The sequence below is a fragment of the Eptatretus burgeri genome, chromosome 18 (assembly GCF_056783735.1).
Source record: "Eptatretus burgeri isolate ZD-2024b chromosome 18, Ebu_testis_v1, whole genome shotgun sequence".
Taxonomy (NCBI): domain Eukaryota; kingdom Metazoa; phylum Chordata; class Myxini; order Myxiniformes; family Myxinidae; genus Eptatretus; species Eptatretus burgeri.
The window spans coordinates 40,970,521-40,985,520 of record NC_140978.1 but is presented as its reverse complement, the minus strand read 5'-3'; the positions used below and the strand labels follow the sequence as shown (position 1 = coordinate 40,985,520).

At 46.5% G+C, this 15,000-nt stretch overlaps 1 protein-coding gene across 9 annotated transcripts in view; it reads left to right on the top strand.

Annotated features, from left to right (window-relative positions):
• The first annotated feature begins 3,800 nt into the window (after nt 1–3,800).
• Nucleotides 3,801–15,000, top strand: part of LOC147008974 (putative mitochondrial transporter UCP3) — an 88,092-nt gene continuing 76,892 nt past the window's right edge. The window contains exons 1-2 of one of the 9 annotated variants that reach the window (XM_085863672.1): nt 4,029–4,074; nt 4,198–4,252. The gene's annotated coding sequence lies outside the window, so the exon portion shown is untranslated. Of the gene's footprint in view, nt 3,861–3,885; nt 5,741–15,000 lie in introns of those variants that run through there. The other 8 variants (XM_085863666.1, XM_085863671.1, XM_085863674.1 and 5 more) reach the window with 8 other exon arrangements.

Genomic DNA, 15,000 nt, shown 5'->3' with positions numbered 1-15,000 from the left:
TCCAATAATTTAGTTAGGCTGTTAGGGTCTTCGGGGTCGAAATAGTCTAATCTCTCAAGCATGTAAAAAGGGTATAAAAAGGTCTGAGTGGTCTGAAGCTCCACATTGTGAAGAGTCCAAGCTCTCTTACATGGGGGAATGGTGTAACTGTCAAGGGTCTAAATGGTGTTAAGGTATAAGGGGTCTAAAGGGACTTAAGGGGTGTAAAGGTCTAAAGGTTCTCGGGGCCTCAAGGTGTTTAAAGGGTCTTTCTAAAGTATTTGAAAGGTCTTAAAGGCAAAAGGGGTCTTTGGGGTCTTAGGTTTCTTGGGCATCATGGGGGGTCTAAAGGGTCTTAAGAGTCGAAGGGGTCTTTAGGATCTTTGGGGTCTTCATGGTTTTAAGGGATCTAAGGGGGCTTCAATGGTCTTCAGGTTCTCAAGGGTCTTCGGGGTAGATAGGGTCTCAAGGGGTCTAAAGAATGTAAATGCCAAACGGCATCTAAAGGGTCTTCAAAGGTCTTAGGGGTCTCAGTAGTATAAAGGCTCAAAAGTTTTAAAGGGTACGTTTAAACAGGACGCAATTAAGACACTTGTACCAAGGCTTTATGGACGGACCGTGTTTTTCAATTTTTCCTCACCTGGACTGCATTCCAGTGATCTTATGCAATCGAGTATTGTCTGTAGGTGAGTCAGTCAGTCACTCAGTCAGTCAGTCCGTAAACACTTAAATCATTATTGCTTGAACCAAACACACGATTTTGATGAAACTTGGCCACAAGCTTCATATCTGATGCCGAATGAAGGTTTATTGACCAAATCAAAATCTGCACTCATTAGGGGGGTCGACAGGAGTTTTTTGACGACCCCCCCCCTTCCCACGTCCAAAAATAGGGATTTGCTCTCTTCTCCGAAACCACACACACAATTTCGATGAAAATTGACCACAACTTTCATCAGCCATGATGTACCAAAATGTATAGACTGCATCAAAGTCTGCACTCATTGAAAGGGTCTATGGGAGTGGCGGGGGTGGGGTTGAACCCCCCCAAAATAGGTATTTCATCTCTCCTCCGAAACTACACACACAAAACTACACAGCTTATGTGGATCAGGAGAAACAGTCACTCAAACCCCCCAAAGACCCCCCTTAGACACTGATTTTTTTTTTTTATGCAGTGCACAAACATGACCACAACCTTCATAACCTGTGATGTAGCAAAGTTGGTTCGCGGCATTAAAAAAAATCACGGTCTGTGGGGGTGGTGTTTGAGTGACTGTTGCTTCTGATCCAGGTGAGCTTCAGGACAGGTGGTACAATTTTTATACTTACAAGGATTTCGCCCAAAGCAGAAAACCCCCTTAGTCAGGAGGACAAATAAAATCGCTACAACCTCCATGGTGTGACCCTAAGTCCCTGGTGAGTTTGGTTAACATTGGTTTACAAGTAATAACCAAATGTATTGCAGACAGACAGACACCAAATTACGTATTGTCGCATGATGTTAGATGGACAAGACACAGTGTGTCGAAAATATATGTGCGTTAAATAAAACAATGCACTTTGCACTGTTATAAATGGTTGTATAATCAGTTCGAATATGTAACTTGTGGATTGAATATGTAACTTGTGTCTATTTTCCCCATCGTTTTGTTTGTTTTTCCTGCTTTTATTATAAAAGATACAAAAGTCTTAAGTGTCTCTGAAGGTGAGCAGAACATCTTTGTCCACTCAGGAGGACAAAGTTTGGCCTGACACTCAATGTCTTACTCGGCGAAATGAACCATGTTATTTTGCAAAGGGGAGAATATTGTGTTTACGTATAATGTTGTAGCAGATTGAGCAGCAAACCTAACGTCTCTTCTCAGAACTCCATGATGCTCCTTCTCCTGCTTTGAAACACCAGCCCGTGAAGACTTTCAAATGGTATAAATTGCTTCTTACCTCTGCCATCGAAGGTGAAGGAGGTTATATTTTCACTTCTTTCTGTCTGTTTATTACTTGCAAAATCGAAGATTTTTCAAGTAGTATATTGGTTAATCGATTTTGGTATTCTGTCTGTCTGTCTGTCTATCGCCTGCAGGTCACAATTTTAAACCGATCTTCACAAAACTTCACCACATGGTAGAGTTTGTCATAAGGAAGAAGCCGATTGTTTTTGAGGTCAAGAGATCAACATCAGCCAAAGGTCAATAACTGAGATGAGATTTCTAAAATCCTGAATATTTTCATCCGATTAACTCGAAATTTGAAGAGGATTTATATTTCAGGTCACTGAATTCAACCCACCAATTGTTTTTTGAGGTCAACAGAGAACAAAAGGTCAACATAGGCCCAAGGTCAACAACTAAGTCCCAGGAAGGATATTTCTAAAATCCTCAATTTTCATCCAATTGACTTGAAATTTGAAGAGGATATCTATTTCAGGTCACTAATTTCAACCAGCCAATTATTTATGAGGTCAACAAAGACCAAAAGGTCAACATAGGCCGCATTTCTAAAATTGTCAATTTTCATCTGATTGACTTGAAATTTGAAGAGGATTTGCACATTTGGTCATTGAATTCAACCACCAATTATTTTTAAGGTCAAATTTGTTTTATTTATTTTGCAAGTATCGTGCTCTGCATGATGTCTTGTTTGTTTGTTTGTTACTTGCAAAAGCGAACATTTTCAAGTGTATCCGTCAGTCGATGTTATTCTGTCTGTTTGTGTTTGTTTGTTTGTCTGTCAATCGCCTACAGGTCACAATTTAAAACCGATCTTCACGAAACTTCACCAAGTTGCACAGGTTGTCTCAACTGAGACGCATATTCATTTTGAGGTCAAAAGTCAAAGGTCATCTTGAGTTCAAATTTCTAAAATTATTTTTCATCCAATTGACTTGAAAGTTAAACAGCAATTTCATAGTGCATCACTGAATTTGGAAACCAACTGTTTTTGAGGTCAAATGGTCAAAGGGCAACTCAAGGTGAAACCTCTAAAATCATCGATTTCAATCTAAAAAATAATCAATTTTCATCCAATCGACAGGATCTTTGATTGGGATTGTAAATTTTATTCTTAATGAAATGGACAATTTGATGTATTTATCGCAACCATTGGAGAGGGGGATGGATTTTGCAAGTATTGTGCCCTGCACAACATCTTTTTCTTGTTTGTTTGTTTGTGAACAAAATATCTAAAAGTTGAAGACTTATTTGGACGAAACTTGGTGCGCAGGTTGGGTATGTAACAAGGAAGAATTGATTTGATTTTGGTGAAGATCCGAATCTGGATCTGGACCCGAGAATTTTTTTCAGTGATTCTTCACCATTGAGTGATAGGGCCAAAACGATATATAGAATAATATTTCAAAAAATTATAGACGGATTCAGACGAAACTTGGTGGATGAGTTGGTTCGATGATGATAACGAGCCGATTACATTTTTTTGTTCAGGTCCTAATCCAGATTCGGCCTATTCAGTGGGATACAAAAAGGAAACTAATCAGCGTGGTGGAGGTATGCGCTCAACCGAATTCCCATCAAGTTTTAATGATAAAACGACGCCTTCTGCAGGGGGTGAGGTCATAGTGATGGTGTCAACGGTTCCTCAACCAACATGAATGCGAATGATTGCATGAATGAACATTCGCCTTGCCGATAAACAACTACTTGATATGCAACCCGTCTGTTGGCGTTGTTTGGTCCAAATGCCACACCTGAACGATGTGCTTTCAGATTGGTTGCCGCTGGAGAGGCGCAGTCAATAGCAATGCGTTTTAATAGTCATAGAGCCACCCCATTCAAAAAGCGAATGATGAACAAAGCTCGACTTCAGTGTGTACATGTCAAGAGCTGGAAGCCTTAAGTACGATGACAGGGTGACAAATAGTTAAGGTAACTGGCATGAAAGTCAATGATAAATTACTGGAGAATCTGCTTATTTGCAATTATTCTTTGATGGGCTGTCCATATTTCACGTCATGTTAAAAGGGGTGGTGACATTAGCATAATTGAAGGTGACACGGCAGATGGGGGTGGGGTAATAGGTAACTCCTTCAAAACATTTTGGCATAACTTTGCTGTAAGTTCGTCTCGCCACAACTTTGCTGTGAGTTTGTCACAAGTCAAAACTTTGCTTAAGTTAATTTAAAGTCACAACTTTGCTGTGAGTGTCTGAAATCGCAACTCTGCTGCTGTAAGTTCGTCTCAATTCACAACTTTTCTGCTGTAGGTTCATCTCAAGTCACAACTTTGCTGGGAGTTTGTCTTGTCACAACTTTGCTGCTGTGAGTTTGTCTCAAGTCACAACTTTGCTGTGATTTTGTCTTGTCACAACTTTGGTGCAAATTTGTCTGAACTCACAACTTTGCTGTAAGTTTGTCTCTTCACAACTTTGCTGCTGTAAGTTCGTCTCAAGTCACATCTTTGCTGTAAGTTCGTCTGAAGTCACAACTTTGCTGTAACTTCGTCTCAAGTTACAACTTTGCTGTGAGTTCGTCTCAAGTTACAACTTTGCTGTGAGTTCGTCTCAAGTCACAACTTTGCTGTAAGTTCGTCTGAAGTCACAACTTTGCTGTGAGTTCGTCTCAAGTTACAACTTTGCTGTGAGTTCGTCTCAAGTCACAACTTTGCTGTGAGTTCATCTCAAGTCACAACTTTGCTGTGAGTTCATCTCAAGTCACAACTTTGCTGTAAGTTCGTCTCAAGTCACAACTTTGCTGCTGTGAGTTCGTCTCAAGTCACAACTTTGCTGCTGTGAGTTCGCCTCAAGTCACAAATTTGCTGTAACTTCGTCTCAAGTTACAACTTTGTTGTGAGTTCGGCTCAAGTCACAATTTTGCTGTAAGTTCGTCTCAAGTCACAACTTTGCTGCTGTGAGTTCGTCTCAAGTCACAAATTTGCTGTAACTTCGTCTCAAGTCACAACTTTGCTGTAAGTTCGTCTCAAGTCACAACTTTGCTGTAAGTTTGTCTCAACACACAACTTTGCTGCTGTGAGTTCATCTCAAGTCACAACTTTGCTGCTGTGAGTTCGTCTCAAGTCACAACTTTGCTGCTGTGAGTTCGTCTCAAGTCACAACTTTGCTGTAACTTCGTCTCAACACATAACTTTGTTGCTGTAAGTTTGTCTCAAGTCACAACTTTGCTGCTGTTAGTTCGTCTCGACTCACAACTTTGCTGTGAGTTTGTCTTGTCACAACTTTGCTGCAAATTTGTCTGAACTAACAAATTTACTGTAAGTTTGTCTTGTCACAACTTTGCTGCTGTAAGTTCGTCTCAAGTAACAACTTTGCTGTGAGTTTGTCTCGTCACAACTTTGCTATAAGTTTGTCTGAAATCACAACTTTGCTGCTGTAAGTTCGTCTCAAGTCACAACTTTGCTGCTGTAAGTTCGTCTCAAGTCACAACTTTGCTGCTGTAAGTTCGTCTCAAGTCACAACTTTGCTGCTGTGAGTTCGTCTCAAGTCAACTTTTCTGTAAATTCGTCTCAAGTCACAACTTTGCTGTAACTTCGTCTCAAGTCAAAACTTTACTGTAAGTTCGTCCCAAGTCACAACTTTGTTGCTGTAAGTTCGTCTCAACACAACTTTGCTGCTGTAAGTTCGTCTCAAGTCACAACTTTGCTGTGAGTTTGTCTCATCACAACTTTGCTGCTGTAAGTTCGTCTCAAGTCACAACTTTGCTGCTGTAAGTTCGTCTCAAGTCACAACTTTGCTGCAAGTTCATCCCAAGTCACAACTTTGCTGCAAGTTCATCCCAAGTCACAACTTTGCTGTGAGTTTGTCTCAAGTCACAAATTTGCTGTAAGTTTGTCTCAAGTCACAACTTTGCTGTAAGTTTGTCTCAAGTCACAACTTTGCTGTAAGTTTGTCTCAAGTCACAACTTTGCTGTAAGTTTGTCTCAACACACAACTTTGCTGCTGTAAGTTCATCTCAAGTCACAACTTTACTGTGAGTTTGTCTGAAATCATGTCCTTGTAAGCATGTCCATCACACAGCACCTCCATCTAACAATCAACTAAAACTGTCATTTAAATATTGAAACTGTCATCAATAACCGATTGTAACATGCTGCATTGTGTATCCTATTAACCACCAACAAATTATTGCAATGCTTATTTATAGTGTTTCATAATTAATTAACATTTATTTCCTCATTGTATTTTATTTTATCGTTTATATGAATACCTCCTTTATTTAATACATCATATATATTGTTGCGAATTCGCGCCCGCCGGCGTGTGAACGGCCACGTAACTCGAATCGCGTCACGTCACCCACCGGACGGACAATTCAGTCGTGACCCTCTCGGAACAACGCCGGGAGCTAGTAAAGGGTGGGTGTTGAACCTCACCACGATCGTGCCAATTGCCCACCCGCGCAGGATAGGGTTGCTCGCCAAATTCGATCTATCCAAGTACCTGCGCGAATGGTCAACCGGGCGATCATACCACGCCACAGGCCGACTCCGGACACGAACCGCTTAAGCGGTCCGTTCCGTGCTACAGTGATAAGCGAGCGGTGTTATCGTCGGCCTTGACCATTCCGATTAATTACCGGGATGTTGCACCCACTACGAACCCCTTACGTGATGCAAGATGGAAGGTCAATAAAAAAGGAAAAGAGACGAAGCAGAGCGGGAACAGTTCAACAAGCAAGCATTTTATTCACACACACACAGACAAGCAAGTATATACAGCCATACAGTCAAAAATGCACATATAACAGTTAAAACAGTCATGCAACAAAAGCAAATACAGAGCTACAACTGACTACGACCAACACATGGCAACACTTACGCAGTTCTACTTCACAGCAGCGCCAACACACACATTTATACAAAAAGCAAAGGAAGGAAAAGAAAGAAAGAAGTCGCGACTTCCCTTTTAAGGCTGGCGAGTCCCTCTCCCACGACCGTCAGCGTGGTCGTGCCTGGCCCCGACCTCTCTCGCGGCCGGCGAACCCTCTCCGGCACTCCCCGTCCGGACGCGCAGGTCCACCTTACAACTGGCGCTGCCGAGTCTCCCGTCCGTGCCTTCGTGACAGGGCCGCTCGCCAAGCCGCGGGCCAGGACCTCTTCCCGAAGACCAACTCTCGACAAAAACCAACCAAAGACCAACCAGACCACCAGCCAAGACGAAGAGGAAGAGGCGGAAGTGGAAGAGGCCACAGAGCACCCCACCCGTGTCCGTCTTTTATTGCGCAGGGCTCCGCCCTTCGCCCCGCCCAGTTCTCGGCTCCACCTTCCTTCGAGAGGGTTCCCGAAAAGGGCGTTCCCTCACGCTCTCCCTCCATCCTGCCCCGTGCGGGGGCCGGAAGAGTCAGTTTTTGGCTCTGGGCCAGAGAATTATTCCCCCAAAATGAGAGCCCTCCCTTACATGACCTCTGACCTTTGACCTGCATTGCCCTTCCTCCACTCCAAAGCGCAGGGAAGTCAAACAGGAGAAACAGGCGGGGAAACCTGCGCATCCTCGCAGTCCCTCATTGGCGCCTTTGATTGCCGTTCGGAAGCGGACGTAGTGGCAAATATGTGGTAGCATAGATGGTGGAGGTGGCGTGGTTGTAGTGTGGTTGGCGCTGTGATGGGGATGGCTTGGTTGTTGAGATGCTGTTTGTTTGAAATAAAAGATAAAAAAAGAAAAACGACTAACTCAAAGCGTCGCAGCCCAGATGGATCACATAAATTCCCTCTCTACAATGGGTTTGGGCTAACTACACATGTACCTATGGAGACATCTCACCTGAGGGCCCTTTATGGTGTAATGCGAATTTCCACAGCCGCAACACTACCCCCTCCCCTTTTTACAGACTCGTCCCGAGTCGTCAAATTCTCGTGTTCCATCATGCGTAATTCTCCCCTAATACGTTTTACCTACGGATCCCTGAGTGCGACATTCAGTGTATTCGTGTCACTAACAAAACAAACCCACTCACTCAGACGACTTAAATAAAATGGCCGGCACGAGGACAGACATGCCGGGGGCGCACTCATATGTAAAGTACATCTAACTTACAAATTCTACACTAACCATGGCCCAGGATCAATGGACTCTGCAGGAAGAAGAAGAAGAAGAAGAGTCAACAGTCAACGGTGAACCGGCGCACGGGCCGCCGCTGCAGGCCCGTGTTGTAGCTGCCAACAGGACAGTCCGTACAACTTGCAACAACGATCCTGGCGCACATGGAAATGAACGGAGGGGGGGGCAAAGCAAAATTGAATGGGGCTGGTGAACAGGGGCAGTGGGCATGGCATGGCAAAGGCAGCAGGCAAACACAGCCTGCAGAACAAGGCCGTTTCAGGCAAACACAGCTGGCAGATGATCCGACCGGCACAGGCCTTGCAGAAAACAGCTGCAGACGATCCGGCCGGTACAGGCCTCGCAGCAAACAGCCAGCCGATGAAGTGGGCCGGCACAGGCCTTGCAGTAAAACACAGCCGGCAGATGAAATTGGCCGGCTCCTTGCCTTGTTGTGGAGGGAGTGCGGTGGTGCTGGCCACTCGGAAGGTGGGCTTGGACCTACCCTACGGTCTCCCTCCCAACCTATCGCCTTTGCCTGTTATTGTACCTACCCACTCCCTTAATTTGTAAAAACCAATTTATCCCCAATTAATTTTTTTTGTTTTATTTCCTTTTTACTCTTCCCCACTATAAATCGTCCCCAAACCCCCTTTATCGTCCTTGTTCGGCTAACCTATCATCTCCTAGCCTACTCCCAACCCCTACGTTCCCTTCCCGGAGGGGAATGAGGAAGGCCTAGCGTCCTGCGCCGAGGCCCAACTCAAGCCTCAGGATGGCCTCCCCAGACCTCAGCGATCTTTAACCCAAAGTGGGTCCAGCGGCCCACAACGAGAGCGAAGGGATGGATGGTGCGGAGGGGTACATCTCCTAATCTACCCTATCCATTAACCTTTAACCTACCCCGGGGCTTTCAACAAGCACCTCTCGCTTAAAGTATTGGTTCTATCAACCCAGATTCCCGTCGCCTGTGTTGGTTTCCTCGCAAATTTCTGGCCTCGCCCTCTAATTTTCCCTCGTGCCTTTGCACGGTTTTGTGGCTGGGACGCGTGACTCCCTTGGCAGGCACTACCCTCTGCCGATTCTCCAGCTATGGCACCCCGGGCACTACACTGCCTCCGAGCCGACCAGCTCCCTAAACACCGGGGAGTGCCCTCCCTGGCGACTCCCCTGAAACACTCACGTGGCAGGCTGGCTTCCCAGGCCCCTTTCCGAGGGTCACCCGTGCCCACAACACTGCCCACGCGGCTAATGGCGCTCCGGGCCCCCGCATCATGCGGGCGCACCCGTGCCCACTACGCTATCCCGGCCCCCCATGGGCCCTTGGCCTACCGCGGCCGACTAGCCCGGTGCCCGGGATACCCACTCAGCGATACTCACCTTTCGCAGCCACGCTCCCAGCCCGTCAACAGGGCTCCTGCACCCCAGCGTCGATTGTGCTCCTGCACCCTTCAAAACAGGTATCGAGCCTACACTCCCACCAACAGCAAAACGACTTCCATCTTTGTTAATTTGACTACCCCAGCTAACTCACTCTACACTGATCCCGGGGTCCCTTGGGCGGGAGTCACTTCTCCCTGCAATCACTCATCGCACCATGCATTCCACAATCACTCCATACACTCAGACCCGCTGGCCTCACTCACTCATCATGTACTCACCTCACAACTCACACATCGCTGAATCCTGCCATCCTGCTCACTAAATCCCCAACCTACCTCGTACCACAACACAGGCCGACTCCGGACACGAACCGCTTAAGCGGTCCGTTCCATGATACAGTGATAACCGAGCGGTGTTATCGTCGGCCTTGACGGTTCCGATTAATTACCGGGATGTTGCACCCACGACGAACCCCTTACGTGATGCAAAATGGAGGGTCAATAAAAAAGGAAAAGAGACGAAGCAGAGCGGGAACAGTTCAACAAGCAAGCATTTTATTCACACACACACACACACACACACACACACACACACACACACACACACACACACACACACACACACACACACACACACACACACACACACACACACACACACGCACGTATATACAGCCATACAGTCAAAAATGCACATATAACAGTTAAAACAGTCATGCAACAAAAGCAAATGCAGAGCGACAACGGACTACGACCGACACACGGCAACACTTACGCAGTCCTACTTCACAGACGGCGCCAACACACACATTTATACAAAAAGCAAAGGAAGGAAAAGAAAGAAAGAAGTCGCGACTTCCTTTTATGGCTGGTGAGTCCCTCTCCCACGACCGTCAGCGTGGTCGCGCCTGGCCCCGATCTCTCTCGCGGCCGGCGAACCCTCTCCGGCACTCCCCGTCCGGACGCGCAGGTCCACCTTACAACTGGCGTTGCCGCATCTCCCGTCCGTGCCTTCGTGACAGGGCCGCTCGACAAGCCGCAGGCGCAGGACCTCTTCCCGAAGACCAACTCTCGACAAAATCCAACTGAAGACCAACCAGACCACCAGCCAAGACGAAGAGGATGAGGATGAGGATGAGGATGAAGAGGATGAGGATGAAGAGGATGAGGCGGAAGAGGATGAGGCGGAAAAGGATGAGGCGGAAGAGGATGAGGCGGAAAAGGATGAGGCGGAAGAGGATGAGGCGGAAGAGGATGAGGCGGAAGAGGATGAGGCGGAAGAGGATAATTTTTTTTTTTTTTTTTTTTGTATACCTTGGTCGAGGCTCGTATGAGAGCTAACACACAACTCACAGCAAGGAGGCATGAGACAAGAGGGGCGGGAGTGGAAGGGACAAAACAGTGGCGAACAGACACATTAGGTGAACTGTGGAAGGGAGAGGGATGGGGATGGGACGGGGAACATGGCGAAGAGAAGATGGACATTTCAGGGACTTTCAGGAAGGAAAGCAGGAGAAATGAAGGAAGTGGGCTTGGGTGGATTATCGGGGGTAGAAAAGATCGAGGATTTGGATGGGGGAAGATAAGAGGTGGTGGTGAACAGCTGTTTTGAAAGCCTGGAGGGAAGAATGGGAAAGAATAGAGTGAGGAAGTTTATTCCAAAGGCGGGAAAAAAGAGGAATGAAAGAGTGAAGATGAGCAGTGATTCGTGATTTTGGTAGTTTTACCAGAAGGGGGTTGTTGGCAGACCTTGAGCGCCCTGTGGAAATGTGGTGGGGACAAATCCTAGAGAGAGCAGGGGGGGCAAGGCTGGAGAGGAGTCGGGAGAAGACAGAAAGACCACCGACCAACCTGCGGTGATTGAGTGAGAGGCCCAAAGACTCAGCTTCATTGCGGGAGATGCCGATGATCTTAAATGCCCTGGTTTCGACAGCGTGAAGCCGAGAAAGGTGGGAGGCAGGAGCACCAGCCCAGAGGGGAGAGCAGTACTCCATCAGGCTACAGACAAAAGCTTTGTAAGTGGTCAGGAGCTCAAGAGGGCCGAGGAAGGACTTAGCACGACGGAGGATTCCTAGTCGGCGACTGGCTTTTGAGGCAAGGTTGGAAATGTGACTTTCCCAGGAAAGGTCATGGCAGATAGTGAGACCTAGAAGCTTGAAAGAAAAGACTTCTTCCAGAAGATTGTTGAGAAAGTGGATGGGGGGGTTTTGTAAACGGTCCTTTCGAAGAGACATAGTGAGAGTGTGAGATTTGTCTGGATTGAAAGACATGTTCCACGTGTTGGACCAGTTTGTGATTTTATCCAGATCTGCAGTGAGTGAAGAAGCTGCTGCTTGCCGGTCTGAGGGATGACAGATGGTACGGCAGAGGGTGGAGTCGTCGGCAAAGAGAAATAGAGGATTTTCCAGAGAGTCCGAGGATGAGTCCAGGATGAGGCGGAAGAGGAAGAGGCCACAAAGCGCCCCGCCCGTGTCCGTCTTTTATAGTGCGGGGCTCCGCCCTTCGCCCCGCCCTGTTCTCGGCTCTACCTTCCTTCGAGAGGGTTCCCGAAAAGGGCGTTCCCTCACGCTCTCCCTCCACCCCGCCACGTGAGGGGCCGGGGGAGTCAGTTTTTGGCTCTGGGCCAGAAAATTATTCCCCCAAAATGAGACCCCTCCCTTACATGACCTCTGACCTTTGACCTGCATCGCCCCTCCTCCACTCCAAAGCGCGGGGAAGTCAAACGGGAGAAACAGGCGGGGAAACCTGCGCATCCTCGCAGTTCCCTCCTTGGCGCCTTTGTTTGCCGTTCGGAAGCGGACGTAGTGGCAAAGATTTGGTAGCGTAGATGGTGGAGGTGGCATGGTTGTAGTGTGGTTGGCGCTGTGATGGGGATGGCTTGGTTGTTGAGATGCTGTTTGTTTGAAATAAAAGATAGAAAAAGAAAAAGGACTAACTCAAAGCGTCGCAGCCCGGATGGATCACATAAATTCCCTCTATACAATGGGTTTGGGCTAACTACACATGTACCTATGGAGATATCTCACCTGAGGGCCCTTTATGGTGTAATGCGAATCTCCACAGCCATAACAATATATATATATATATATATATATATATATATATATATATATATATATATATACATATATATATATACATACACATATATATAAAGAAACATGTGGAGTGTGACGAGCACTCCGCCGATCACCATTGGATACAGTCCACACCAAAGCGTCCAGTCCACACCAAAGCGTCGCCTCCAACACAGAGGCCTCGGTCTGGTGATTTTATGAAACAGACAAAGATTATATGGTCAACATCAGTTAAACAACAAACGGAGCTGCCTATCTGAATTTTGGGCTCATTTGTCCTCAGCAGGATGGCATATCAATAAATATCCAACCAATGATGCCCACATTAGTCGTTTAAACATCAAAGGCACCTCCTGACTGTAATGGTGAGCATCGCTGCAGATCATATCTCACATGGTAAAACCGCATAATCCACACAGAACAACCATCCATCTGCTACCCAGACGATTGTTCCTGCTAATGCAAACCATTCAACCAGAAGGCACGTGATGTGATGGGCAGGAAAAATCGAAACATGTGGAGTGTGATGTGCGTGTGTGTGTGTGTGTGTGTGTGTGTGTGTGTGTGTGTGTGTGTGTGTGTGTGTGTGTGTATCTGTCTGCGACCGCCGTTTCTCGACAACCACCGATCCGATCTGATTGAAACTTGCCAGGAATATTGCCGGGGACCCGCAGATGTGCCTTTTCAAGGTTTGATATTAATCGGACGAGCGGTTCCCAAGTTACGGCCATTTTATTGCTTTTTTCAGTGTTGGAAAGGTGTATACATCACAGCTGAAGTGTCGTTCCTCCTTATCATGCCATTTTTTTCCCAAAGCTATCTCAGAATAATGGTAACAACATATTAATAATAATAATAATAATAATAGCACAATAATTGGCAGTAATAAAAAGAATAACGTGATACAATGACCAATGTCTGTCAACCAATAACAACCAAAATATTGTCTCTCTCTTCTTCTTCTTTCGGCTGCTCCCGTTAGGGGTCGCCACAGCGGATCATCCGTATGATCCACATAGTGATTTGGCACATGTTTTACGCCGGATGCCCTTCCTGACACAACCCTGGTTGCCTCTTACGACACAGGGATATGGTACACCTATTTTAACTGGGTTATACACCGGCCCAGTATACTGGTACTCATTTCGCCGACCTCGGAAGGATGACAGGCTGAGTCAACCCCCTGGTGTATTAATTCAGTGGCCCAACGGGGCTTGAACTCAGGACCTTTTGGATCCCAAGCCGCTGCCCTAACCACTGCGCCAACACCAGGCTGACCAAAATATTGTCTGTCAACCAATAATGATCAATAACGTCTGTCAACCAATGACAGGACACGGTGCTACGACATCACGAATAACGTCACAATTAATGTTAATTAATTTATTTATTTTTTGCACGATTGACATCACAATTATTATTCTTCTTCGTTTGGTATGACGTCACGATCGACGCTGGGGACCTGAGTATGTGCCTTTTCAAGGTTTGTTATCGTTCTTCATTCGTTTCAGCTGTTTCCCAAGTGTTTCCCAAGGTTTGAAAGCTGTTTTTTACCCAAGGTTTGAATTAATTGTTGGGCTTGGTAGACATTTGTGAATACATTTACAGAGAGAGAGGCGAGAGAGGAGGGGGAAGAGAGGAGGATAAGAGAGGAGGATAAGAGAGGGGGGCGAGAGGGGGCGAGAGGGGGGAGAGAGAGGAGGGCGAGAGAAGGGGGGGAGAGAGGGGGCGAGAGAGGGGAGGGAGAGGGGGTGAGAGAGAGGGCGTCACAATTCAAGAGAAGAGACGGGAGAGGGGGTGTGAGAGGGGGGTGAGAGTGGGGCGAGAGAGAGGGGCGAGAGAGAGGGCGAGAGAGGAGGGGGAGAGAGGAGGGGCGAGACTAGGGGTGAGAGAGGGGGAGGGAGAGGGGGGGAAAGAGAGGGGGAGAGAGGAGGGGCGAGACTAGGTGGGGAGAGAGAGAGGGGGGCATCACAATTCTTCTTCTTCTTCGTTTGATATGACGTCACAATTGACGCTGGGGACCTGAGTATGTTTCCCAAATTATGGCCATTTATGATACGGTTGGTCCGATCTAATTGAAACAATGCCCCAATCCAGTCATTGTTTACAAGAGAGAAGGAACGAAGCTGCACATACTGGCACGCACCTACGAGCCCGCACTAGTCTTATAAAATCCATTGTTAGCCATTTAACAGTTATCCATCATCAGTTGGTTAATTTTTATTGTTTCAGATTTTTAAAAATTGGAATTCAAAAAAGCGTTTTTCACTCCAAAACGACCTTTCCAAAAGTTGAAAAAATTTGAAACATCATTTTTTTTTATTTAAATAGATTTTAAACTTCTCAAAAATCTATCGGTTTGCTACTCTCCAAAAAATTCCAACGAAATTACACAAGGAACCTGACAATTGGAAGAGCCGGACCTGGGGTCACCGCTCACGATTAACTTTGTGGTATGGTGGGTTGCTTTAGAACCACAAACGCCACTCAGTTAACCACGAGTTCCAGTGTCCACCATCTAATTATTCTCTTTAACTAGAGGTCATGTGGTTTCCTGA